The sequence below is a fragment of the Rhinolophus ferrumequinum genome, chromosome X, assembly GCF_004115265.2.
Source record: "Rhinolophus ferrumequinum isolate MPI-CBG mRhiFer1 chromosome X, mRhiFer1_v1.p, whole genome shotgun sequence".
In the NCBI taxonomy this organism is placed as follows: domain Eukaryota; kingdom Metazoa; phylum Chordata; class Mammalia; order Chiroptera; family Rhinolophidae; genus Rhinolophus; species Rhinolophus ferrumequinum.
The window spans coordinates 113,465,396-113,492,809 of record NC_046284.1 but is presented as its reverse complement, the minus strand read 5'-3'; the positions used below and the strand labels follow the sequence as shown (position 1 = coordinate 113,492,809).

Sequence of the window (27,414 nt, the reverse complement as noted above, 5' to 3'; positions counted from 1 at the left end):
CCTTTTTTCCCCTACGTGTATCGATTCATCAGAGTAAAAACTCACCAGGAGTAAGAGTAGGGAATGAAACAATCCCCCAGACTCCTCTCGACACCCCCCCTTCCTGAGTCTCCATGGTATCAGATGGCTGCTTGCAACCATTTACTTCTGATTGAGTGCTCTGATTTCTTTAGTCCCTTATCTTCTCCTCTTCCCTCCCCCAGTTCCTTACCCCTCTCCCCTCTGCCCTCCTCTCCCCACAGCTTTGGTAAGAAAGAGCCAGCCTTGAATTCAAGCATAATTGCTCGGTAGGGGGGACTTCCTTGAAAAAACCTCAGATTTTTGGGCTGTAACAGTGGAAATCTGTTTGAACCCTTGAACTTCCTTTATTGTTGAAATGACCACCTACAGAAACATGCTGGGGGAAAGTAGCAGAAGCACAGTGGTCCCTTTTATGGCAAAAACAGTAGCTGGAATTATTTCACTTTTGCAAGAATTCTGTAATCAGGAGGCATTTCTGAGAGGAGAGTATGGAGCAAACATTCCACAAGTTGGAGATGTCTGGGCTATGATCAGGATATTGTAATAATCAATGTTTCTGGGCTTGGAAACAGAGTCTTCATTCTTTTTTGGCCTCAAGTACAAAAGCTGGTAACTGTAGCATTTCTGTGTACTTCCATTGCCATTTGCAGGGCTCTGCTCTGGATACTGGGGATTTTCACACACACGAGCAACAGAGAGAGGAAGGGTTGTTCTTTTTTTCTTTTCTTTTCTTTTTTGCCTCTTATGAAGTAAAATTGGCATGCCATGACTGTTTAGTATTTTCCAACGAACAGATTGCGTGAACTCTTTCTTCAGTTCACACCGGAATTAGGATATCCTTCCATTTACAGAGGTCCTGTGCATTTGGTGTGCCTGGGGAGGACTCGTGCGTAGACATACGCTGGTAAATTTGGGAAGATGTTGCTTTCAGTCTGTCCCCATCACCCCCATCCTCCCACCACCCCCTCATCCAACATTATCATCTTAAAACAGAAATCTTTCTGCTTAAGAAAACCTATAGTCCCCACCTTTAAAGATAAAGTCCCAACTCCTTAGTAAGGCATGGGTCTGACCCCAGCCCACTTTCTAGCTCATCCTTTTACACCTCTCACTCCCCCCCGACCTGCCATGGTTGTTTCACTTCACTGCATATGCTGTTCCTGCTGCTTCACATACCCCTTTCTTTTCTTTACTGGAAACAACTCCTACTCAGACTTCAAACCCCAAGCCAAATGTCACTTCCTCTGTGAAGTCTTCCCTAACTTCTTCATCTGCTGGCTCATCCATTTTGCAGTCAAAATATTTTCATAGTTTATAGATGTTCCTCTGAACCAAGATTAATAATAAATACTTAACCACATGGGACCATAATCGTTTATTACATATCTGTTGCAGTCCACTGCCAGCCCAGTGAAGGTGGGAGCCGTGTCTTATTCTGCTTAGATTCTCGGGGCCCAGCGTACTGCCTGGCATCCAGAAGGTGTTCAGTAAATATTTACTTAATGAGTGGACGGGGCCCATGAGGAAAATGAGGAATTGTGTGTGTGTGTGTGTGTGTGTGTGTGTGTGTGTGTCTGAGTGTGTGTGTGTGTGTGTGAGAGAGAGAGAGAGAGAGAGAGAGAGACAGAGACAGAGACAGAGACAGAGACAGAAAGAGACAGGGAAAATTACTTCGACTTGGTGGTGTTGTCTAATTACAAAAGTCATAGTTGTCTGGAAATGAGCATTGGAAGAGGGGATGTTCCCTTCAAGAAATACCAAGATAAGTATATTTATCCTCTTTATCGGTCTTCTGGACAAATACCCAATATTGTTATGAGATGACACAATGCTTCTGTATTTTACTAAGATTTGTGGGTCTATGTGAATTTCAGAACACACACACACACACACAAACACATACTCTCAGTTTTTAAAATGCACAAATTAAGATTATTTTTCATTGAGTTATTACATACCAGGGATCAGCAAACTTTTTCTGTAAAAGGCCAGATAATAAATATTTTCAGCGTTGTGAGACATTTAGTCTTTGTTACGACTACTCAAGTCTGCCTTATAGAGAGAAGGAAGCCATAGACAATATAGAATTTATAAAAACATATTTTTTTAAATTACAGATTTTTAAATTCACATGCAAAGTCTCCACTTTTGAATAGTGAATATTCAGCAATGATTTCATCTTAAAATATTTTCTTCCGCAATTTTTTGGAATTATATAAAGCATGTGAAGGGATGTAGAGCAGGAGCAAACATACTGAGAATGGGTGATGGTATTAGAATCAATTTATTTTCATGTTAACCACAAATATTTATGATGAAACTCTTCAGGCTGCCACAAGTAAAATAAAATTCAATACAAAAATCCAAGTTTTAGCAATACTTTTCCTTACTTCTGGCTTCCATGGTTCATTTCCTCATTTACAATGATTAAACATTATCCGAGAAAGATGAATTTTTCCAGAGAGGATTACTGCACCTTTTTGGCATTGTGTTGATCAAAACAGTCAGAACTGGGCATTACAAATATATTTGTAGAAGTGACAGTGTGGTCAAGATATTTGCTTATTTTATAATAGGGCTGCAGATTATTCTGTGAACCACTCTAGTGATTGCATTTGGATGAGGAATAAGAGGCTATGGATTTTGTACATCAACGTCCTCCTGTCTGTGGTTAATTTTGCAGTTTTTCTGTTTTGTCAGGGATAGCCTCTCTTTGCAGCCACATTCGCAAATTCCTCATTTTAAGCAACTCTGGTCCGGATCATGCATGCCACCCAAGAGCACTTGCACAAAAGAATTCGAAAATTGCCAAGTCCTACAAAAGCATGGGCTTCGTTATTTATTATTAATCTTGGGGCGGCTCAAATCTCTACTTAAGCATGGAGGCTGTTGATTTCACCACAGAATATTTGGAAGGTTACATCCTGTTCTTGTACATCAAGGACTCTTCCTGACAAAGCTAAGCAACAATAAATCAATGCAAAAAGAAAAGATAAATAAGGATGAGGTGAATTGCAAATGTATGTGTTCAGGCCTTAATATTACAAGAAAGAAAGATGGTGTATTCTAAGAATTCATTCATTCTTGGAAGGCTGGTGTCTTTTCATTGTTGCTGGTTTAAAAAAAAAAAAGGTTGGGAGTGTAGAGATGACCTCTTCATCACCTTGGCAGGGGCTGGCTCTTCCTTGCCCCTCCCTTCTAGGGTGCTCTGCCCCCCACCTCCCAGGAAGTGCTCCTTGTGCCCAGAGCACCTCAAATCCAATGTCAGGACCCCATACTTCCTTTCTCCTTATACGTGGCTGCCCTCAATTCAATGCCGAGGAGGCTTAGAAATTCCCTCAACTTCTGCCATGTTAAGATGATTTTGTAGAAAAGAACAATCTCTATCCTTTGAGGATGTGTTAGTCCTTAAATCTCTGTGTGACATTGGAGCCCATGATAAATTTTCATGGGCCAAGGGTCCCTCCAAGCATATTTTCCCCAAGGCTTACCTTTGTGATGCTGTTCGTCCAGCCCATCTGATACTGAAGTAAAGGGAAGAGAAAGTCAGAGGAGGGAGGGAGAGGGAGGGGGGGAGGAGGAGGAAAAGAAAGCAACTCTTAACAGCAAAGAGCAAATAGAGGAGAATATTGATGGTCAGGCTGGTGACTGGTAAATCTGTTTCACAGCTAAGACTCTCAGAGCAGATACCTCTTTTTTTGGTTCATGTAAATATATTTGTGGATAGGACCACGAATAAACGGGATTATTCTGCTGTAAATATTTTTGTTGCGGTTTTATCTTAGCGTCTTTATGGTTTAACATAGATCCTTTCCTTTGATCAATGGATCTTAAAACCAGCAAGCTTTGCTATAGATTTTTATAAACAGAATGTTCCCTTTTTAGTGTGGAGCCTGGAAATCTAAAGGGCATGGTTCTTCTTATGGGCAGATCTTTTGTTTAAAATCTTCAATGGCTCGCCATCAGTACCAGGAACATTTCAAAATTGGATTCTGAAATTAACTTTGGTTTGTATTAAAATTCTGTATTGAAACTTTTTTCTTTTTCAAGTGGACCTTCTGATCTTGGACATAAATTTCCACAACCTAGTGTGTTTCTCAGAATAATAACATTAAAGCTTTTGGACGACTATCATTTCTGGCTTGAAGTGAAAACAGAAATGTAGACAAAATGCACAGGTAGAAAACATGAAAAGAAAATAACTGTTGTCTTTAATATCTGTGGGAAACCTGGGTGGTATTTGTTCTGGACTGCTGAAGATTGTGTAATGTTGCTTAAAGTTGGTTTGATGTTTTATGCACCACATGTATGTGTCCATGTGTCCATGTTTGTGCACATGTTTGTGATAGAAAAAATATCTCTAGATTTCGTTTATAAAGAATACTGGGTTAGAAGGTCTAGAAAATGAGAAATGATTAGTCATGTACACAACCCACACAGCCCTGGGTTCTGCCATGAACCAGCCATGAAAAGCTAAAATTGTTCCCTGAATATCACTTGTTTTTGTTGTTGTTGTTTTTTAAATTCAAAAACTTTATTGTGCAACTAATCATTGAAATTCTTAAGAGGAACTGGATGCTGCAACAACTACCCTCTTGGGTTTAGCTGTTGTTGCTTCATGGAATCCATGCCTGAATCTGTGGTGTATAAGTTTTAGGTGCCTCATTCGACCAGTCCCGGTGGTATTTCATCTTTTAGCCTCGGTATTCCAGTGATACTTTCTCTTCCGCTTGGCAGGGTAGCCACATTTGTCACAGGTAGACTTCTCGACATGGTAGGCCTTAGAGCCACAGAGGCAGCATAGCATGTGCGGCTTATTGTGATGCTTTCTGAATGATGACATTCCCTTCGTCATCGCACTTCTGCGGCCAAGACCAAAGAGCCCTGATGTCACTTTCAAAGGTGAGGTTTGTGATAGCTTCTTTCCTAGACACTCATAGTTTTGAATCGCTAAAGTGTCTTGCTTATACACACTTTTGGAGTAAGTAATTCTGTAAATCTTTCCCGATATTTCTAGATGTTGGGAGCAAATCCATGTACACCTTATCCATGTACACCTTATTCATGGATTTATAGATTTCTGTTGTATTAACTTTGGTTTTCTTCAACAAATCTGGAAACTGAATGGTGCCTATAGACTATTTCTTTAACTTCTGTATGCCATAGTATTCTATGTCAGTATGCAATCTGCTCATTCCTTCCCTTTTGTAAAATGAGGTTACATTTTAATTGTTTTAATTGATAAGTATTAACTGAGAACATACTATGAACCTGACTCGGAGAGATATTATAAGTAGAAGTCTAATAAAAACAATTTGAGAATCTAAAAATAATTTGCCAAAGCATGTAATCGATTTGCTAGTACTTTGTTCATTCATCCATTAACCTGACTTTCACCTTCTCATGCCCCATCTACTCTTCCACCCACCCATGCATTCATCTACCCATCTCTTCATCCATCCATCTACCCATCCATCCTTTCATTTCTCCCTCTCCCCATCCATCTCTTCCCCTACCCCTTATCCCTCCCTCTCCCCATCTATTCATTTACCCATCCACCCATCATTCACCAGACAGATGCTGAAGGTCTATGATGGTCTTGGCACATGTCTTGGCATTTTAAATATAAAGTTGACAAACTAGGGGAACAAAATAGACAGAGGACAAAATCCCTGTCCTCTAGAAGCTCAAAATCTGAGTGGGGAGACAAGCTACAGAGGGAAAGGGGGGAGAGGAATGGTAGATGAAGGTAAAGGGGATCAAATATATGGCGATGGGAGGAGAACTGACTCTGGGTGGCGAAGACACAACATGATATATAGATGATGTATTACAGAATTGTACACTTGAAACCTATGTAACTTTACTAACAATGTCACCTCAATAAACTTTAATTTTAAAAAAAGCAATAAAAAATTCTTTATAAAGATTTTGAATTTCCTGGTAGAAAAAGCATTCTTCATGCACAGTGGTCTAATCACAGTAAATGTGTACTGGGCATTCTTTAATACTTACTGTTTTAAAAGACAATGCTAGGTTCTACTTTGGAAACTGAATATTTTCTTCCTGTACTCTCCTGATTTCTTATTTGCAGGTATAGCATTTCTATAAAGGTATGTTTTTAAAATGGAAATAAGAAATGTAGAGGCAGGTATTACATGGAATTAAGGGGCTATTGGAATGTGGGAATCCAGGAGGGGGACATAGCTGAGAATTGAATGGTTCTAAAAACACTTGTGTCTTTTTTTTTTTTTTTTCAGTAGCAGGAAACTAATGATTTTTGTTTCTTGGGAGGGAGAGGGCAGAGGTAGCAGTGGTTTCTTAATTATGAAATGCAACTGTTTAGATTTTTAAGTACTGTTATTCCTGTTATGAGTTGCCCCAGGAAGCCACATCAAAGGCAGGTGTGTGTGTGTGTGTGTGTGTGTGTGTGTGTGTGTGTGTGTGTGTGTTGCTGGCCTGGGTCTTGGAGACAGACCTGGTCTGTCAGACACGGACTTAATTTCATTGTTTGAACTGGAAATAAGTTAGTGTGTTCTTTCTAGCTGAGAGAGTCATTTTTTCCTGCCTTGTTTTCTAGCCATCAAGTCTATATTTGCATTTTAATTAAGAAAGAAGATAACTCTTGGAGCTGAAATTTGGATGAAAGCTGTGAATATTTACTATTGGAAAGAGCCTTGTTAACATAAGCCTACCTGTTTAAAACCATAGTTTTAAACTTTTCTACTGTGACTGATTTTTTCATTTTTGTACTTTGTGTTTTTAATTAATGTTTTCTTTTTAAAAAAGAGATACAACTGACATACAGGAATGTGAACAAACCTTAAGTGTACGGCTTGACAGATTTTTGTGTGTGTACACACACATCTGACCCCCAATCAGATCCAGATATAGAACATTTCCAGTGTTCCAGAAAGCTCTCTTGTGCCCCTTTTCAGTCAGTAGTCATACCCTACCTCCCACAGCAGTAACTGCTATTCTTAACTCTATCATTGATTCATTTCACTTATTTTTGAAGTTCATACAAATGAAATCATACAGTATGTATCTTTTGTGTCATGGCTTCTTTTGATGAATATTATGCCTGTGTTATTCATCTATGTTGTTGTGTATTGAGGAGCTGTTCTGTTTGTTTGTTTGGATTGCTGTATTGTATTTTATATAATGACTGATTTTTGACCAGAAACTTCCCTGGGTGTGTTATCTTAAAACCATAATAGGATTGAGCTAAAATATTCTATTTTTCCATTTATATTTGGCCTTTTGCCCCTGAGGTCCACGATCATCAATTAATTAACAAAATTTTTTTACACTTACTATGTTCCCAGAATCACTGGGGATAAACGAAGTATAAGACACGATCCCTGCCACCAACTATCTCACAATTCATTTAAAGTAAATAAACTTTGTGCTTTTATTTACAGACAAAATTATCAAGGTTTCTGCCTGGGTTCTAAGAAAGTGAAATTGCTACCTGAATTGCTCTTAGTTGGGTTTGTCTGACATCTTTGTTTTGTTTTGACAACAGGGATTGGCCCCAGTGATAGAGGCAGCTAATGATTCAGTCCATCAATCTGTCAGTTTTTATTGAAAACCCACTTAGTATGTGCTCAGTGTGTGCTTCATCTAGATGGTTCTCTTCTAATCCAGTTTCTCACCCTTAGCACTATTGACACTTGGGGCTGGGTAATTCTTTGTGGTGGGGGCTGTTCTGTGCACTGTGGGATGTTTAGCAGCCTCCTTGGCCTCTATCCACTAGGTACCCGTAGCATCCACCCCCCCCGGACTGTCCCCCCCATGACAACCAAAAATGTATCCAGACATTACTAGAATCACCTTCGGTTGAAAACCATTGTTCTAAATATACTGCTACTGCTTCCTACATTTCAGTTCATACACCTTTTTGAATACTTACTGTGTTTTTCTCATTCAAATTCTCCTTTTGTTATGTACCTGGATGTGCAAAGCACACAAATTTCATTTCTGGGGGTAGAGAACAGTATGAAAGAAAGCATGAAGGCAAGAACTGGTAAGCTTTCATGGTAGCTATTGACAGGGCAAATGGTCAAACTTAAAAGTGGCGATTCTGAAGAATCTGTTGACATTCCAAATCTCCAAGTGATTTTTAGAGCTTTTGAGAATTCAAGAACTTCTAAGACCTCCACAGTTTGGCATTATGCCTTGAGTAACAGCCCTGGAGTAGGCATGAAGTTCCTATACTGTATTTCATTATGAGGTTTTGACCAGGCTTCTAACGGGCATTTGCAGCTGGGGTTTGATCAGAGAAAGTAGTGTTCTAAAATATGAGAAAACTTGAATAATAAAAGCAACATGCCAATGGCTTTTCATGTATTTGTTTAAAACCTGCCTTGGTTCCAGGTAGGATTTAAGGTGGTTGTTTATCATTGCATGTGCTGTCTTCCGCATTGGTGTAAAATATCAATCAGAGTAGAGATATATTATAGAGAGGGATATTAGAATCATTGCTCAGAAGATGACTTGAGAAGGCATCTCCTCCTCCTTCATCCAACTTTCACGAAGGACCTCCCCTAACCAGACAGTATGGTGAAATCATGAGTTAATTATAGACTTGGAAGAGTTAGCATGAGAGCCTGGTTTGTCTTGCCTCTGGCCCTCTGTCTGCTCGGCTGCCTCCTGGTTGGGAGCCTTTGGCAGTGCTCAGGTTGGGGATGAGATACCTTGGCAGGCTTGGGTGGGCATCAAAGACACCGGGAAGGAACCCAGCCCAGTTTCTGGCAATTCTGTCTGTCACTGGGTTTTATGCCTGTGTTCAAAATATTTCATTTCTCCATCTGTGAAATGGAGATAATCCTTCCTCACCTTGCAGGGCTGTTGGGAGGATTAATTAGCTAATGTTCCTCAAGTGCTTTGAAGATGAAAAGGCTTGTGGAAGTGCTAAGTAGTATTAAAGGAAGGCAGCAAGTGCCTGCTGGAAGTATCCTTAGTTTCTTCGTTGTCCCTTTTCAGCAGTTGTGTTTTTCTTGACGTTGAAGTGTGTTTCATGGAGCAAAGTGCTTTCTTGGTGGGCTGGACAATGTGCTAATCAATGTAGAACAAAGACAGTGCCACTTTATTTTATGCCTTGGTACTAATTTAGCTTATCAATTGGCATGACTTCTGAAGATCTTTAGCTCAGAATGTATTAATTATCAAGCCTGGTGGTTTTCCAGGGTGAGCTGAATTTACTTTGTGGTGGAGAGAGGAAGTGGGGTTAAGGGAGGTCCTGTGAGATGGCCTTGAGATGGAAGGATTTCTTGAGATGGAGGTCATTTTTGACGTTATGACAGATGAGAAGACTGCAAGGGAGAGAGAAGCTGGGAGTAAAACGTTCTGCGTTCTCCTCACTTTTACAGCAGGAATAGAACTTCCACTGTCTTAGCAGTAGCTTGCTCCTCAAGGCTGTCATGCCTTCCGATTATGTCTTTCATGAGGTGAGTTTCCCTTTCCCAGCCCAGATTTAGAAGAGGGATTCCATGAGTATGCATGCTGATTGCAACTCATCAATTCATCTTTTGCTTCCCTGAGGTTTGTGTATTAGAACGGAGCTCACAGTGAGAGGGATGCAGGGCTTTGTTGAGAAGCATGTCTACCTACTATTGCACTGGTGGCTTCTATAGATCTTGCAGCCTTCTTAGGATCTTTTCTAGACATGTTATTGTTTGTAATAAAGAAGAAAAATAATAGTACCAGGAGTATTCAATCATTTGTTGATTTGAATCTTTTAATCTTAAAAATTCTGTCTAATTCTTTTGAGAAGTTTCTGTGGTCATTGATTTTAAAATCCACCTTGCTCTGTATCTCTGAATCTATTTCTGTTTTGTTTGCTCATTCTGTTCTTTTGATTCTATATATAAGTGAGATCATATGGTAATTGTCTTTCTCAGTCTGACTTATTTCACTTACGCAAGGGATGCAAAAGAAAAAATAAACAAATGGGACTATATCAAACTAAAAAGTTTTTTCACAGCAAAGGAAACCATCAACAAAACAAAAAGACATCCTACCGAATGAGAGAAGATATTTCCAATGATACATCTGGTAAGGGGTTAATATCCAAAATTTATATAAAAGAAAGCTCATACAACTCAACACACACACACACACACACACACACACACACACAAAATAAAAAACAAAACAACCCGATTTAAAAATGGGCAGAGGACATGAAGCAACATTTCTCCAAAGAGGACATACAGATGGCCAATAGACATATGAAAAGATGCTCAACGTCTCTGATCATCAGAGAAATGCAAGTTAAAACCACCGTGAGATATCACCTCACCTCGGTCAGAATGGCTATCATCAATAAATCAAGAAACAACAAGTGTTGGCGAGGATGTGGAGAAAAGGAACCCTCGTGCACTGTTGGTGGGATTGCAGATTGGTGCAGCCACTATGGAAAACAGTATGGAGGTATCTCAAAAAATTGAAAATGGAACTATCTTATGACATAGCAATTCCTCTCCTGGGTCACTTTATAGATTGTGTAGATGCCTGACAACTGTGCTGGATACCTGTAGTTGATGTAGAATAATATCGAATGTCAACTGTAATTAAATATATATGTATATTTAAATACATATATTATATATATTTAAACTATATAATTAAATACATATATTTAATTATAGTCACGGGATGTAAAGTATATCACAGAGAATATAGTCAATGGTATTGTAACAACTATATACTATGTCAGGGGTAGTAGACTGGGAGGGGGGTTATCACTTTGTGAGGGGTGTAAATGTCTAATCATTATGTTGTTTTGTGCACCTGAAACTAATAATAATAAAACAAATTTTAAAAACCGCCTGGCTTTAGAGAATGGACATGCTCCTGAAACACCAAGGGCAAACCAGATTTTGGTAAATCAGGTTATTTTAGGGGCCCCATGGGAGTTTTTCACTTAAATGATGCTTAAAGAGAATCCTTGTGTGAGGCAAACGTATCTTGTATATTCTTTATCTTTCAGTAACTTGCATTTGTTGACTTTATCAAATATGTGGGGGGGAATGAGACTAAAGACCAATAGGCGACATGTGGTAGGATCTCCCCCCCAAGTGACCCTCTGGATAGGGTTGTGCCTATGTCATTTTAGTGAGGCACATCGTAGGGTCAAGAAGCTAGGGAGAGACTGGCATTTGTAGGTCTTTCTCTTTAAATCAGGTCTGCTTATGATCTTTCTGGTATTTATTCTCCTCCATTCCTAAAATCGAGGCCCTGGATTCCCTTCTCTTCAAAGACCTCTTGGCAACCTTCCTAGGAATGGCAGAGTTCATTCCGATTGGTGTCCGGTGAGTGTAGCTCAACCGTGATGGAGCTCAACCTGTCAAACTTGCAGAAAAATGTCTGTTACATATTCCAGCTGTTTCTTAAACATGCTCCCTAAGAGCTATTTCCATTTGTTAGCTGTCAGAACGATGTAGAGGAATTGCTGCAGACCCTCGATGTCGTCAGCCACCTTTGTTTCTATACTAGTTTTTTCTTTATTAGCCAATCAATGTTTGGCAAAGAGAAAGAACAGGCTAAGAACTTTCCCTGATGACTTGCTGCCCCTAATCTTGGAGTTTTTCTAGCACAAGGAAATTGAGGGGGAATTTGGTTTTTCATGTTTTCACTCCTGCTTAGGAGACCTGCTTGGACTGCCCACAGCTGAATGCAAGCACCTCCACTGACATTGGCAAAGATGGAGTTCTGAGCTCATGCATCACCTTGGAAACTGGATCCCATTGCTGCTGGGAAAGGAACGCTTGGTTGCCCAGAGCATTAAAATAGGGAATGTCGATTGTACCTTTCAGTGCTCCTGCCTGGAGTCATCAGAGATACAGGGTGGATGAACCAAGTGACTGCTGAAAACTTTGGTTTTCTCTGGGCCCCATGGACATTGGAACTGGAGACTTTAGGGTTCAGTGAGTGAGGGAGTGTGCTGCTAGAATTTTTCTCACAAACCTGGGTGTTTTTCCCTTGTGAGGCAAAAGGTTACTCCACCCAAGTGATTTAGACTTCTCAGAAATTCCAATGGTGTGCTGGAGTCAGCTTGTACCAGCCCTCAAGAGCTGACTGTGACATCTCTCCCCAACTTGCTTTCAGTGACATCACGTTGGTAGCTTGAAATCTGCCATGGTGGGTGTATTGACACCACAGAAATTGACAAATGCTGCAAATCAGGGCTCCTCAACCAGCACACACAGGCAGTTAGCCTCACCCCTAATATCTCCTCAGCCTCACTTACGGGGCCGTGTAGCTTACAGGGAAGAGACTCCCTTTGCTGTGCTTTTATTGTGTGTTCCTCTTGTGTAAAGGCGGTCTGCCCCTTGTTCTCTCACCTACTATACTCAGCCTAAGAGAGAGCACTGTGAGATAGGCTGTGTGGCAGAAGATTGCTAGGGTGATAATTTTTTTCCTTTTACTAATAAGCTATATGGCAGGTCATTTTGCCTCTCTAGTCCTCAGCTTCCTCTTCATTATAATAAAAGTAATTTGGATCATTAGATGATCGCTAAGTTTCCTTTTAGCTCTGACATTCTGTGATTCGATGAGTGCTTAGCTGCTAGGAAATGTCATGTCTTTTAAAGGCTTGGAACACTTCAAAGCTTTCTCATTTTTTTCATCCGGATCTTGGTCTCCCAATAATTTCACTTCTATCTAGACTTCTGCCTCGAGCATGAATGAATGGGGCCACTCCAGGTGAGAATCATCACTAATTAGTTCCTTTTATCTGGAGGTGTCAAAGTACTCAAGGCAGCAGTCATTACCCTTCATGGTCACTCTCCAAAGAAGGCTGCATGAGTGTGCCTGTTTTACAAGGGGTCTATCATAGTGGTGAATTATTGACTTATCTTTTCTTGATCAGAATGAGGCTACCTCCTGGTCTTAAAGAAGTTCCAGTTTTGAGATTAGTCTGCTGTATATAACCCCAGATTACTTGGCATGCTTGGCCTGGCTGATGTGCAGATAGAGCTCTGTGTGTTTTCCACCTCTCTAAAGTGGAAATACATTTGAATAGGTTTTTGCTAGTCCAGAAGATTTTTGAAAAACATGTTTAAATAAGGCTTTCTTTTCAAAATTCTTTAAAAGAAGTGTGATGCGAGTTTATATTGGGGATTGAGGGTAGACTTAATGGAATGTAGAAGGGATAAAATACATATTTATGGGGTGCCTGGAAGGGGAAGAGGTGCTGATAGGGAGTTGGGACTGACTACAGACGTGGCAACTTTGTGATTTTGCTTAAAATCTGTTAAGACATGTAGGCTCATATTTCATCACCTGCAGAAATACGTGTCCATGGGATGAGCCCTCTCTGCCCAATGACATGTGCCAACTCAGGCCAGCTGTTATTGTGATTGTGTTTGTGAGGCCATTTATTCTTGAATTAGGAATCCTGAGTGCTTTGCTGACTGTTTGCCGGGTTGGTTACCCACCCTGCCATCCCAACTTGACTGCATTCAGTGACTGGAGCCATGATTTCCACACCTGAAGGTCTGAGCCATTGAGTCTGCCACCAAAAGCATAAACTATGTGAAGGGCTGGAAAAGAAGTAAATTGCTCTGGGATTCAACTTCAGAGGAAAATTGAGTTCTGACAATGGAGGCTGACTGCAAATCTCTTAGCTTCAGGCTGCCAACAGTAGCACAACTCAGAGGTCTTCAAACTTTTCTTGTTGGAATACTTCATTTATATATATTATATATATATGAAGTTATATTTAAAATTAAGTACACCCTTGTACGTTATATATTTGATATCTGAATTTTTAATGATAACTTTAATTCACTGAAAAAAATGTATTTTCCAGTACATTCTCATTGCTCAAAGTGTGATTCACGGACCAGCGACATCAGCATCCCCTGGGAGCTTGTTAGAAATGCAGAATCTCAAGTCCTTCCGTAGTCCCACTAAATCAGAATCAGCATTTTAATAAGATTTCCAGGTGATTTATGTGCACATTACAGTCTGAGAAGCACTGGTGTATATCATATACATGCATTAAGTATATCTTCATCAAAACCTTTCAATTTATGGAAAAAAAGGTCTGTTACATGCCCTAATTGGAGAAGCCATTTCTTATTGTCAAACCAATCAGCCAAACCAGACTGGCTTTTAGTCAGTAAAAAGAATTGACTTTGTTGATTCAAGTGAATGTGTTAATATGTGTGCTTGGCTAATCTTCTCCTTCTGAGTTCTGATTCTTGGATGGATGGGGAGCTGCATGGCTAGATGAATATATAAGGCACAAAGCTGTGCTATGAATTTGTGGCCTGAATAAAATATGGCACAGTAGCCTTTCCTATTTCTTATTGAAGGTTTCTTTGCTTTACTCTTGGGATTCTCCCTCTAAACTGATGCTGTCTTCAGTTATCCTGTTGTTTGTCTACCAGGAGATTTTTGCTCCGTGGGATAATGCACCCTGGTAAGATTGAGGATAGGTGGGCAAAATATGCCTTTCTTTAGTAAAGGGGGAGGGGCAAGCTGCGAAAGAGGAGTAAGGAAAAGCAGGAGACCCCAGATCCGGCAGATTAGCTTTAGGGAGGCAACATATGGAAGCTGAAGATCTGGAAATTGAATCTCGTAAAGCTATCCATATGCCCACATCTGCCAGAAAGTCTTTGGGGACCCCAGTGGTAGGTGAACCCCAGTTTAAGAACGTTGAGTTTGGAGAATGAGTTAATACCCTTTTGGAAATTCTTGGATTTGAGCCTTTTAATCTCCCTTCTGCCCTTGGATTTGTGTGTGTGTGCATTTACACGTGCATACACACGCACATGCAAGTATGCTAAACAAAAGAAACTTAGTCACAGTTCACCACAGCCAAAGCTTTGGCCTGTTCCCTCGTGTACTTTTGAATTCCGACTTCAACTGAATTTATCAAATATTTATTTAACATCTACTGTGCATTAGGTACTGCACCATGCATTGGGGATATAAAAGTGACCAAAGTAGATACAGGGAAACAGTTGCCATTAGTAACCAATATGCAAACACTTAAGGGAATCAGAGAGATTTTCATAGGATTCCGAACGAAGGGATGGCAAGAAACTCCCAGTGTTAACCTAGCAGCTTAGTAGTGGGAAAGTTCCTAAAGAAAGGATATTGAAGACCATTAAAGAAAAGGTACATCTGTGTGTGTGTGTGTGTGTGTGTGTGTGTGTGTGTGTGTGTGTGTTATAGCGCAAACCATCACACACCTGCAATGTTATCCAACTGCTTTAATGTTTAATTCCCTTAGATTTGATCCACGGTAACGTCAAGTATTTCTGTGGGCAATTCCAAGGCATCTGAGTAGGCTTGCTGGGAATCAAAATCTATTAGGTTGGTGCAAAAGTAATTGCAGTTTTTGCAATTAGTTTTAACCTTTTAAACCGCAATTACTTGCACCAACCTAATAGTAAGACTTTCAGAAAAATTGGAGAAGGGAAACTTTATTGGTTTTGAGGCCAGTCTTGTAATTTCATTCTGTTTTCTGTCTGAGAGTTTTAACATCTAGTAGGCATGTGTCCTGACCATCAGAAGATTTAAAATGAGGCGCATAAGCAAATGTTTGATTGGGAAGAAAGCAGAGCCATTAGGGCGCTGTGGCTGTCTCCACGTGGGGGCAATCAGGCAAACCCAGGATCCATGCATCAGAAAGGAAATGGCACAGAGAGACTCCACTGCCTTCCTGGAACTGTGGCCCTTGGTACCTTGTTGACTCTGGTCCTGGGGTCAGGTTATTGCTGAGTTGCTGTTAACGCTAGTAATTGTAAAATGGCCCTCTCCTGTCTGGGGTCAGAATGCAGGGTGGCGGCACAGAACTTCTCAGCATTACTGCTTGGGAGCCCTTTGGCCCCATTCCTCTCCCGTCCGCGTCCGCGCCTTCCACTACAGAACGGCCTGCAGCACTTGCTGCCTTGTCCCCTCACCCTCTTTGGTTAGTTTGGCTGAAGGCTAGGGAGCTCGTGAAGAGGCTCAGGGCAGAAGACGGTGGAGGTTTGGACATTGTTGAATACCCAGAGAGCAGCAGTGGTCCCTGACACGTCTCGCTCTGTCTTTCTTTGTCTTTAATTTGGTCATTTTTCATTTTTTACTGGATGCCAAACATTTATTGAGTAAAGAGTTTACCTTGTATAACATTTTAAAAATAACAGCTTTATTGAAATATAGTTCACTCATGTAAAGCATACAGTTCAGTGGTTTTTAGTGTATTCACAGAGCTTTACCTGCAAGCATCACCACAATCAATTTTAGAACGTTTTCATCACTCCAAAAAGAAACTCTGTACCCATTAAGTGCCACTCCCCATTTCTCCCTCCCTTTCGCCTCTGGCAACCACTAATCTACTTCTGTCTATATGGATTTCACTATTCTGGACACGTCATATAAATTAGAATCACACAATAATGTAACCTTTTATGTCTGGCTTCCTTCACTTAGTATAATGGTTTTAAGGTTCATCCATGTTGTAGCCTGTGTCAGTATATTATTACTTTTTATAGGTGAATAATATTTCATTGTATGGATAGTCACATTTTGTTTATCCAGTCATCTGGTGTGTGTCCTACCTTTTGACTGTTATAAATATGCTGTTATAACCATCTGTGTACAAGTTTCTGCGTAAACATATATTTTCATTTCTTTTTGTTATATGCCTATGAGTGGAATTGCTGGGTCATATGATTACTCCGTATGATCTTTGGAGGAACTGGTTATGCATTTTTGACCTGGTATTGTCCTGTGAGGCTTGAAGGTAGGAAAGGGGGTAGAAATTAGTACAGGGTAGACATTGGTGGATCTCAGCCTGGCAGTGCCATTTTTATGGGTACAAGATCATTTTCTTCAGTTCCTTGTGGCCTTATTTTCTAGAGACTAACGACACTCCTGGGATTGTAAACTAGGGATTTTTGATTTTTAACCTCTCTTGAGGGACGTCTGTGAAACACAACCCCTAGAGTGCTTGATGGACTGTCAGCCTGTATCTGCAGGGAACACAAACCAGCTGTTCAGCTCCATTAGCTCCTGTCTCATCTGGAACTGCCTTTCATAGGTTCCCCACCCCCCAAACAATGGCCCAAGTTATAGCCTTGCAGTTGCCAGCCCCCTTTAATTGGATCCTTCGTTTCATAATCTGTTATTTGCGTGGTGTCTGGGCCTTGACTAAAGTGCCGTGCTTTTTCTTAAACTCAACAATTTAGTAAGACATTTGATGGAATCCAATGATTCATCTATTCCATGAGGAATGGGCGGGGTGTGTGTGTGTGTGTGTGTGTGTGTGTGTGTGTGTGTTGGTAAGGAGGAGCATGTCACACCGAGGAGAAATTACCTTTAAAACAGAATCAGATTAGGCTGGAAAAACCTCTACTTTCTATAGAGGACCCCTTCCTAGGGGCTTTAATTCCTAAAATGACAAAAGGGTCTTGTAGCACAATTTCACTTATAAATGGCCCCCTGGTGTGGATGTTCATGATACTGGCAGTGCCAAGTGAAACCTTCGTCACTTACCGTGTTTCCCCGAAAATAAGCCCTAACCGGAAAATAAGCCCTAGCATGATTTTTCAGGATGACATCCCCTGAACATAAGCCCTAATGCATCTTTTGGAGCAAAAATCAATAGAAGACCCGGTCTTATTTTCGGGGAAACACAATATGTTCTGGGGCACACAGAATAGTTTTCTCCTGCTTTGTTGAACTGACCTGAATTTGGGTGGAGTGCCTTCTCTGACTTATACTACGGGCAGGTTTCAGCTCTAAGCTTCATTTATGTGCCTTCATCCTGTGTGTACCAGTGGCTCAGATCATGGCAAAGACTGGGCTTGAAATTCCTTGCCCTGGAATTCAAGACCATCCATGATTTAGGGTGTAGCAGATAAGAATGTGGGCCACGGAAGTGGAGTGCTTGGGGCTAATCCCGGCTCTGGATGACCCCGGGAAAGTAATTTAACCTCTTGGAGCCCAGTGGCTTCTTCTGTAAAATGGGAATAAGAATACCTACCTCATGCGGTTGTTGGGCAGATTAAATAGGTTAACAGATGTGATACGCTCAGAAGGAACTTAGTCAGTGCTTAGCTGTATTTGTTGTTGTTGTTGTTATTATGCTATGTTCCATCTACTTAATGGTTGTTGGCCCAGCTTAGATTGCACCTCTTCTATGAAGCACTTGCATGAATATCTGTCTTGCTCACTACTGGGAGTATAGTACCAAGCACAGTGCCTGGCATATAATAAATGCTCAATAAATACTTGTTGAATGAATGAATGAATGCATTTTCCCATCTGGGAGCAATCCACTGTTCCTCAAGGCTTTGATAACACTTTGTCTCTACCTCCTTTTATGGAGTTTTCCACATTTAACCTTTATTGGAGTTAATTGTGCTTTAAATGTAACTCCCTTATCCAGATGGTCAGCCCTTGGAAAGTAGAGCCTGGGTCAGTTGTTTCAGCATTTCCTGTGAGGCCTTGCGTGGGGGGCAATAAATATTTGGTAAATAATTAATCCCCTTTGGAAACGATGGTCTTAAACCATTAAATTGCCAAGTGTTTTTTACTGGATGCAAACACAGAGACATATGTGTACAGAGAGGGTATCCCTTCAACAATTTCATGGCATGTGGCTTTCTTTCTTTTTTCCTAAAGGAAGTGATAAAGGTAAAAGTTAAAGAGGTGGGTGACAGTGGGAGCCAGAGACTCGTAATAAATAAAAATGTGAGTTCAGTTCAAAGAACAGGTTGATGTTAAAGTTTTATTGGAGTTTAACAATTTTGGAAAATATATAGGTTTCATTCTGCTTTGAACTCCTTCAAATGTTGTGTGTGTGTGTATTTTTTTTTTTTTTTAATAAAAGCGCACACAAACCCTTTGGTTCTGTCTGAAAATAATGGATTATTTGCATTGGGTTCTGAAGTTAATCACTGTTACTGTGCTCCTTTTGTTCATGGTTGGGAATGCTGTGGTTGTTTAGTGGGGAGCTGAGGCCTCTCTCTTCTTGGACATGACTGGTTACAGAGAATAAGAAGTCACTTGTCCAGTGGTCCAGAATAGCATAGGGTTGGTCCACATGCAGGCCAGGCTCCTTCCTGGATGCCCAGGGGACAAGTGACAGGTCAAAGGGAGATAGATGCCAACTGGTACCTGAAAAGATTTCTCTGTTTTATTTAGCATCATGTAACACTTGGCCAAGCTGAGAAGTAGAGAGCTGAGTTACACTGAACCAGTTGCCACATATTCTGTGGAAAGAAACCATGTGCATCAAAACAGAAGTACGGAATGAGTCAAGGTGATTTTACTCACTTTCACCTTTGAATTTATGGATTATATCTATCCTGAAATTTCGGTAAACTGGTGAAAAAAAATTTAAGTACATTATCCATGGTAAAGCTAACTGCTGGAATACCCTCAAATCTTAGTAACTTATCCCAGGAAATGTTTATTTCTCACTCATGCCACAATCTAATGTGGTTGGCAGGGGATGGGGGAGGGTGCTGTGCTACACATGGTCATTCAAGGACCCAGGCTCCTTTCATCTTGTGGCTCTACCCTCCTTCAGGGTCTCAGAGTCCTCCACTAGATCTCCAAATTTAACCAGCAGTCAGGGAATGAGAGAGAGAGCAAATGTGGGGGAGTTAAGAGGGCAGTTTTTATGGGCCAGGCCTGAAAATAGTGTTTATCACTGCCGCCCACATTCCATTGGCCAGCCTCAGTTCATGGCCACACCTAGCCACAGGGAAGCTGGGAAACATGGTCTAGCAATATGACCAGAGGAAAGGCAAATGGTTTGGTGAAAAACTACTCAATCTCTGCCACAGAAACCAAACTGGAACCATCCCCTTTCAGTCGCCATAAGGAGAGAAAGGGTATTTTACTGTGGTTTGGAAAATGCTTGATTTAAAATAAATTGCTATTAGTGTATCCTAGGGAAGGGACCAGCACTGACTCAGCCAACGTCAATTATTCATTCAAAGGGTTTTCTATTAAGCATCTACCATATGTCAGGCATTGTGTTGGGCACAGGGGCTATGATGGTGAGGAATACCAGAAGCAGTCCATGTTCTTTAGGAGCTGGCATCTTTCAGAAGACAGGCAACTGAACATGCACATTCCATATAATCTAAGGACTATGTAGGGGAAAGTAAGAGTGCTATGGGAGCCGACAGCTGGAGACCAAGGCAAGTCTGGGAGAGCCAGAGAAATTTCCAGGAAAAAAAGTGACGTTTACACAGACCTGAAATAGGGGTACTAAGACAGCCAGCTGAAGGAAGGCAAGGCAGTGGTATGGGTAACTGTATGTCAGGCAGAGGGAATAGCTCAGTAATTCTCAGCCTTGACTGCCCTTTGGTGTCACCTTGGGTAGATTTGGCCAATTAACTCAGAATCTTGCATGGGGAGGGTGGGTAGGTACAGGCATTGGTTTTGGTTTGTTTTTAAGAGAAGCTTCCCAGGTGATTCTGATGAACAGCCAAGGTCAAGAATCACTAGAATACTGTATTTCCCCCAAAGTAAGTCCGGGTCTTATATGAACTTTTGCTCCAAAAGACACAGTAGGGTGTATTTTCAGGGGATGTCTTATTTTTTCATGTACAACAATCTACATTTATTCAAATACAGTCATGTCATCTTCTTCTGGAACATCGTCATAATGTACTAAATGAGTCCATCTGGCTGACAATCTTAACTGGGACTTATTTTCGGGGTAGGTCTTATTTTTGGGGAAACATGGTAGCAGCTTCAAAGAGAGGCCAGGAGGAGAGTGCCAGCCACCCGTGTGTGTGTGTGTGTGTGTGTGTGTGTGTGTGTATGTGTGTGTGTGTGTGTGTGTGTGGGACTGAAAGCTTTCCAGAATGAACTTACTTCCACACTGAAGCTTGGGGTCAGTGTAGAGCAGGACAGAGTGGGAAAGGTTTAGTTGAGGAGAAGCCACTTTCCAGGAGGTATTTCTTCTTGGGTATAAGGAGGAATCACTTCTCCCCAGAGCTCTCAGCCTGGCAGTGTTTCACCAACACCAAAACTCCTCCCGCAGGGTCTAATTATCTCATTGCCTTTGGTGGTTTGGGGGAAGGTAGGACAAGAGTGATGATGGCCTAAATAGAGACCTGTCCCTCTCTCTGATTTCTTACACAGAGGAGGGCCAAAGCCCAGGCCCTGCTCCAGACTGGCTGGAGTCTGCTTTTCCCTGGGGCCAGGCAGGCACAGGTGCAGCCTCAGAACTTGCAGCTTGCCATTCAGCAAGCTGGTCAGTGGGCATGCAAGGGCTCCTTTAGAAAGAACCCATTGGGATTTTTTTGGTCAGCATGGGGTCTTGCACATAATGGAGGGGTCCATAGGCTGTTGTTTCCAGCCCGCTCTTGGGCCTGTCAGTCTGCTCTCTTATAAGGAAAACACAGAGACCCCAGAGCCCTAGGCCTGCATGCTAAACAGGCTTGGTTTTTGCAGACTTCCTGCCTTCCCTAGGCCACACTCTTTTGCTCATGTTTGGAAGCCCCTGGGACATCCCTGGTAGCAAACACGCACCTGCTCAGCCATGAGGAGTTACCTTAACATGAAAAGCAAACACTTTGTTCCTGTTTGGACAGCAGACAGCCTTAACCTTACATTGTTATCATTCAAACTAGTGAATTGGAGGCCTAGAAATCCTGGAGCTGGGTATTGCATCAAAGTCAGGGCTGTATCTCTCAGAGGCCTGAGAGGTTGGGGGCGGGGTGATTATCCCAAATAGAGGCAATAGCTTGTTGAAGAATACAAGAAGCGGAGGACAGCATTAGGAATAGAGACAGTGGAAATGTAATGGCTGTGCGGTGTCAGAGGGGTAGTGGATGGGGGTAGGGGGGTTGTCACTGTGTGAGAGATAGAAATGATAAATGTCTAACTAGTACATTGTTTTGTGCACCTGAAACTAATGAAAAATGTTATAAAATAAATAAATAAATAAAATATTGATGCCACACAAAAAAGGGAATTAAAGCCCCCCCCCCCCAAAAAAAAAAGAATACAACTGAGGGAAAAGTTTAGACCATTTTTACTATTTTCCTCACAGAAAAACTGTGGTTATTGGGTTTTTCTCAGAGATAAAGGGAAAACACGTTGCCTTTCCTCTGTATCCAAGTTCTGTCCTCTGATGGTATCCTCTTGGGCATGGATTTTTCTAGGCATCCTGGATGCGGGTGTGGGAACAAAGCTTTGTAAATGATTTATATCTGCACACTTACCTCGTGGATATATACGACTATCTAGAAACTGGCTGAAAAATAAAATTGTAGTGATTATCTCTATGATTATATACTGTTGCCATTTTGCCAGGAGATTCCAGGTAAACATTTAGGCTAACAAACAAACAAAAATCTAAGCCACTCCCCACCCCATCATTTTCCACTGTGGGTAATCAGCCACTCTGGCAGTGTGGGGTCTGACTTGTGCTTTCTCAGATATTTGAATGTGACACCCAGCAGAATACCTGAGTCTTCATTGCCATACAGGAAAAATGAGCTATGGAGAACAGGGAAACCTGCTGGAATCGAAGATGTCCAGGAGAGTCAGCTTGGGTTGTCTGCCAGCAATAACCCCCTTCTCCAACTCAAGGGCTCTAATCTCTCAGTTCTCCCATTCGACACCTGAGAAAACAGAAGACCTAAGAGGTCAAGTGCCTGGTCCAAGGTCACACAACTGTTTAGTGACAAAGCCAGGACTAGAAACCTGGTCTCCTGAAGCTCGGGAAAAACTCATTCCCTTAACAGAGATAGCAGGCAGGTTTTCGATTGCATGCTGGTCTTCATCATTTGATAGTGGCTGTGAAAACACTGTGTTCAGAAGGATTCTGAGGCCCAATATTTACTCAGAAGTGCTGTGATTCATTAGCTTGGTCTACCTTGGGTATAGGTGGGAGGATCTGCTGTACTTTTTGTGTATCTCCAGCTGTTACACCATGCTGTGTTTTGATTTTTAAAGTAGGTTCATGAGTTTCTGTTGTACCTATTCCTCTTCTAGTATAAGTTCAAGCTTCTTCAGGATGGCCTGCCAGCAGTGTTTGCCATCCTACAGGGACACCCTGGAGGAGGATCACTGAGCATTTTCAGCTTCCTAGGGTACTTTCTCTTGATGCTTCTGAATGGGGCCCATCAGAACTCCTGACCCTAGAATGTCCTGCTTGTTGTCTCTGACATACATTTCAGGCAGTGGCAAATGAGCTCAAAACAATGCTCTCACCCACCCTCCACATGCAAGTTTCTCCTCCACTTTGCCTTCCGTGTTCCTGGTAAATGGTTCTAGTCCAAGCAGGCAGACAGTTTGGGAGTTTACTAGAATGGCAAATACACACACACACACACACACAACACACATGCATGTGCTCAAGCACATGTGCGTACACAGACACATGCAAATAGCATCACCTTCTTCAGCCATACCCTGAAATTTGGTGTTAATAATTCCCAGGCATGTCTTTATATTTTAATATACATGTATGTATTCCTAAGTAGCATTTAGTATTATTTTGCCCAATTTTAAATTTGTACACATTCTTTTATACTGTATGTCTCTTTCTATAACTTGCCTTTTTTGTTCAATGTTATATATGGAGATTTATTCCTACTGTTACTTCTAGCTCTACTTGATTCATTTTTAATTGCTATATAGTTTCACTATATGAAAGTACTTCTGTTTATTCATCTGTTCTCCTGTTGATAGACACATAAGTTGTTTCTAGTTTTTTGTCTTCCAAACAATGCTGCAATGAACGTATGTTGCTTTTGTGCATTTATGTGTGCGTTTTTCAGGACATTGTTTTTCACAGAGTGTGTTGCAACCCATTCGTTGATCATGAACTCAAACCAACTGGTTGTAACCAACATTGAAAAAAATGAAATAGAATAGAATATATTAGAAAATATCAGAATATGTTGCCCATGGTAAGAGGAGATAATGTTACATTAGACTTGTTTCAATTACAAGGTGATACAGTTTACTTCAGCAACCAGCTACCTTGTAATTAAAACAAGTTTAATGAAATTAAACTTGCTGTGGGGTTCATGGTCAATCTAGGGATGGACTTGCTGGGTCGATGGCTGTGTGTATCTTTGGCTTTGCAAGAGCTTGCCAAATTCCTCTTCCAAGTGTACTAGTTCACACTTCTATGAGCTTTTAAGTCGAAAAGCTCAGGAAAAATGGACCCCAAGAACAGATGGAAGCTAGAGAATGAGTAAGAAAAAAGTAAAGCTTACTGATTGTTTTCTAATCCCCTCAGCTTCCCCCTTTGAGGGTAAGGGGGACCAAATATATGGTGATGGAAGGAGAACTGACTCTGGGTGGTGAACACACAATGGTATTTATAGATGATGTGATACAGAATTGTACACCTGAAATCTATGTAATTTTACTAACAATTGTCACCCCAATAAATTAAAAAAAAGTAAAGCTTAAAATTTCTACCTTTCTTGCTCCTCTTGCATGCCTCTTAACCTTAAGTAAACATTGTGCGTTTTCTTGACCTTGTAAATTTGCTTTTAATCTTAAAAAAGAAAACAAAGTTTAGAAGGAAATTCCTCACCTTCCTGTCTCTCTCTCTGCAGTTCAGGAAGGGGCGAGCTGGAAGGAGGTCATAAATCAGCACCCCCCTTCCTTTTTGGAATCCATTAATAACAAGTCTGGGGAGAACGGTGTCTAACCTTTGCTCTCTAGTGGCTGTGGGCAGTTTTTCAAAGCTGGACAAAGATTTCTCTGGATCTAAGTCAATGGTGCCATCTTTGTTGCTTGTTTAGAAATGAAGCATGGATTTGGGGAGCCCAAGGAGCTGTCCTTCCATAGTTCATCTCTCTGGGGAGCCTGGTCAGTTCCTCTACTGGTCCTGAACTGCCCCCTCCCACTCCAGGAAGCCCAAGCCCTCTGTGAATTGATTGCTGTCTGACTTGCACCCCACTTTCCTGGAAGTGTGTATCCGTGTATGCTGTCCCATTCTGTACCACACAAGCAACACCTAGAGATGGAAAGAAGGCAAGCTTTGTAGAGGAGGGAACCCCTAAGCTTCCACCTAGCCCCTCTTACGTGCCAGTCCCTGTGCTCAGTGTCCACCATTCATCATCTCAATTCATTTTCGCAACACCCCTTTCTATAGATGAGGAAACCAAGGCTCAGAGTTTAGGTGACTTCCCCAGGTTACTCATCCAATAGGATATAATTCCTAACTTTATGGAGCACTTTCTGTACACCAGGCATTGTTCTAAGCACCTTATATACAATTTTCTCTTTAAATCCTTATCACATCCCACTGAGGGTAGGGACCAGTACTATCCCAACAGACACAGAGAGGTTAAATAATTGACCTGCAATTGCACAGCCAGTGAGTACAGAAGCCCAGATCTGAACCCAGAAAGCCTGTCTGGCTTTAGTACTCAAGCACTTAACTCCTTATGATGTCCTCTCTCTGCAATTGGGATTCAAACCTGTAGGTGATAACATCAAGCCACCCAAAGTGAGCACGTTTACTGAAATTACAGTTTGACAACTCACCTAGTCTTTTGACAGTTGACATTTTCCATCTGTTGAATGGGGGTGATCGATGACTTGGCTGTCCTGCCCTGTTCTGTATCATGGGTATGCACCTCCTTCTCTCTCTCTCTCTCATTCTGTCTCTCCTCCTTCCTCCCTTCTTCCCTCTCTTTCTCCCTTCCTCTCTCTTTCCCCCCTCCCTCTCTTCCTGCACTTGCCAATAGATAAGGGATGTGGTCTCTGCCCATGGTAACTTAGGGCAAGTATGTACAGCACAGAGAAAGCAGTGTGGTCACAATGACAGTGACCCTGTGTACTTAAGGATGGAAATGAGTGGGTGGCAGAGATCAGAGAAGAAGGAGCTGGATGAGGCTTGGCTATAGCCTTGTAGATTTCATCAGTAAATTTCAGTTTGAGTAAATTACTCAAGTGTGCATCAGAATCATCTGGAGGCCTCATTAAAACACAGATGTCTGCATTCCACCCCTCCCACCAAGTTTCTGATTGAGCAGGACAGGAGTGAGGCCTGAGAATTAGCATTACTAACAAGCTCCTGCTGCTATTAGGGACCACACTTGGGAAATCACTGACTTAACCAATAGGTAAGATTTTTTAAAGTGCAAGAGAAAGGAAATGAGTGTGATCTGGTTACTACTAGTTAGAGTAGTTTAGCTGTCATAACAAACAAGCCCTAAAGTCTTTGTGGTGTAACACAATGAAGTTGTATTTCTTGTTTATGTTACAGTCCAGTGTGGGTAGACAGGGGAGTGCTCTGCTCCATGCAGGCATTCAGGGGGCCAGGATCCTTCTGACTGTGGCTCTGCCACTCCCTGGGGACTTCATGTCCTCCATTAGAGCATCTGAATCTAGCCAGCAGTTGAGGGAAGAGAGAATGGAGGATTGTGCAAAAGGCTCTCATGTGCTAGACCTAAAGGAGAAACATGTCACTTCTGCCCATTTGCCATTGGCCAGAACTCAGTTACACAGTATCGCTTAATGCAAGGGAGTCTGGGAAATGTGTCCCAGCCTCATGCCTGGATAGAAAAGGGAAAAGAGAATGGATATATAGCAGTCTTTGCCATAGCCTGCTTGAGGATCCACAAGAAACTTGGTTTGACTGGAAAGGAGCATTTGTATTGAGAGAATAAACGAATGTTTCATGCTCTTCCAAGGAAAGTTACTGCAGACAGTTCAGGTCATTATTTAGCATCATTATAGCATAGCTGAAGAGTGGGAAAAATAATCACCAGATTTAGGTGCAGGTGCTCTTCGTTGAAAACCTGGATAGATGACTTTGTAAAGTTGCATAACTTTTCAGTATCTGTTTTCCTTTCTCTATAAAAATTGGGATAAGATATATGAAAACCAGTGGCCCAGTGCCAAGCACATAACAGATAGTAGTTATTTCTGATGTTTTCTGCACTCAGACGGACAGATGTAGCCAAGCTATTGTGGCATCGGGAGCCCATTCATGTGGGCGGCTGTGGGATTCAGCTTTTAAAGGACATAGACACAAACCCCGTCTCAGCAGTTGGGTGGCTGTTCCAAAGGCTGCAGCGTTATGCCTCAGACATACCACAAGGAATCAGGCTGCCCCAGCCAGGCCTGAGGGAGTAGCGTAGGCCTGAGACCACAGCAAGATTAATTAAATACTTAGTTTCTGGAGTTGTGCTGTCTGGAATCAACGCCATTACCCAACTGGGTGACTTTGACCTTTATGCCTCAGTTTCCTCATGTGTATAAAGCAGCTAATCATGTTGCCTACCTCATACGATTTGGGATGATGAGATGAGAAGAAGCTAAAGAGTATACTGAAAGCTATTGGATCAAGTTTCATGAGATTCCTAGCCCCCTATAGCATCCCACCATTTTTCCCTCTTTGGAGCTGAGGCCAATATGGAGGTTCTTTGAGCAGATGAACTCCCT

General features: G+C 41.5%; 1 protein-coding gene and 1 pseudogene across 2 annotated transcripts in view; one reads left to right on the top strand and one right to left on the bottom strand.

The window, feature by feature from the left end:
* NHS (NHS actin remodeling regulator) overlaps positions 1 to 27,414 on the top strand; it is a 347,739-nt gene that overhangs the window by 45,629 nt on the left and 274,696 nt on the right. The window lies entirely within an intron of this gene.
* On the bottom strand, positions 4,583 to 4,876 carry LOC117028337 (60S ribosomal protein L37-like; annotated as a pseudogene).